This window comes from Microtus ochrogaster, unplaced genomic scaffold (assembly GCF_000317375.1).
Source record: "Microtus ochrogaster isolate Prairie Vole_2 unplaced genomic scaffold, MicOch1.0 UNK268, whole genome shotgun sequence".
Lineage (NCBI taxonomy): Eukaryota > Metazoa > Chordata > Mammalia > Rodentia > Cricetidae > Microtus > Microtus ochrogaster.
The window spans coordinates 51998-53790 of NW_004949366.1; positions in this window are offsets into that span (position 1 = coordinate 51998).

The window sequence follows — 1793 nt, forward strand, 5'->3', positions numbered from 1 at the left end:
TTTCGTGAGAAATGCAAATGTGTTTCTCTGAAAAGAGAAGGAGTCTTTTTGGATATATGAAAAGTATTGTTAGAAGGGAGAGAAGTGTTCTTTTCTCTGTAGAAGCTTTAATTTGAACGATAATCATGTTCTTTTGAATGTGTATGAATTGCATGAAATGTTCTTTTGAGAAACGCCTATGTGTTTTTCTGAAATGAGAAGCCATTGTTTGCTGTATGTCAAAGTATTGTTAGAAGTGAGAACATGGTTAGGGTTAAGGTTAGGGTTATGGTTAGGGTTATGGTTTAGGGTTAGGGTTAGGGTTAGTGTTGGGGTTTTGGTGTTGGGGTTGAGGTTGGGGTTTGGTGTTAGGGTTAGGGTTAGGTTTGGCGTTGGGGTTGGTGTTTGGCTTGGGCTTGCAGTTGTGGTTAGGGTTAGGCTTATAGTTATGGTCAATGTTAGGTTTAGAGTTAGGGTTAGCATGAAAGCTAAAAAAAAAAGAACTGAGAACAAGGTTCCTTTTTACTGTATAAGCATTACTTTGAAAGATAATCACATTCTTTGGAAAGTGTAAGAATTTCATGAAATGCTTTTGTGAGAAAGAACATGTGTTCTCTGAAAGGATAAGCAGTTGTTTGCTACATGTCAAAGTATTGCTTGTAGTGAGAACAGAGTTCCTTTTCAATGTAGAAGCTTTAATTTGAAAGATAATCACGTTCTTTTTAAAGTATATGAATTTCATGAAATGCTTTTGTGAGAAACGCTCATGTTTTTCTCTGAAAGAGACGCTGTTGTTTGAGATATGTCAAGATATTGTTAGAAGTGAAAGCGGTGTTTCTATTCCCTGTAGAATTTGTACTTTGAAAGAAAATCACATTTTTTTGAAAGTCTTGAATTTCATGAAATGCTTTTGTGAGAAACGCACATATGTTTCTCTGAAAAGAAGAGCCATTTTTGCTATATGTTAGAGGTGAGACAAGTGTTCCTTTTCACTGTAGAAGATTTACTTTGAAAGATAATCATGTTCTTTTGATAGTGTATGAATTACATGAAAAGCTTTTTGAGAAATGCACACGTGTTTTTCTGAAAAGAGAAGCCATTATTTTCTATATGTCAAAGTACTGCTAGAAGTGAAAACATGGGTAAGGTTAGGGTTATTGTTAGGGTCTGGGGTAAGGATCAGTGTTAGGGTTAGTGTTAGGATTAGGGTTGGGGTTAGGGTTAGGGTTAGTGTTAGAAGGAAAGCTAAAAGAAAGTAGTGAGAACTGTTTTCATTTTCACTGTAGAAGCTTTACTTTGAATGATAATCACGTTCTTTGGAAAGTGTATGATTTTCATGTAACACTTTTGTGAGAAACGCTCATGTGTTTCTCTTAAAAGAGACGCTGTTTTTTGAGATATGTCAAAGTATTGTTAGAAATTTAAGCATTGTTTTTTTTCTCTGTAGAAGTTGTACTTTGAAAGAAAATCACGTTCTTTGGAAAGTGTGTGAATTTCATGAAATGCTTTTGTGAGAAACCCACATGTGTTTCTCTGAAAATAGAAGCCGTTGTTTGCTATATGTCAAAGTATTGTAAGAAGTGAGAACAGTGTTGTTGTTCTCTTTAGAAGCTTTAATTTGAAAGATACTAACAGTCTTTGAAAGTCTATGAAATTCATGAAATGCTTTCGTGAAAATCCCAAATTTGTCTGAAAAGAGAAGCAGTCTTTTCGCAAATGTGAAAAGAATTGTTAGAAGTGAGAGAAGTGTTCTTTTCTCTGTAGAAGCTTTAATTTGAAAGATAATCATGTTCTTTTGAAAGTGTATGAATTGG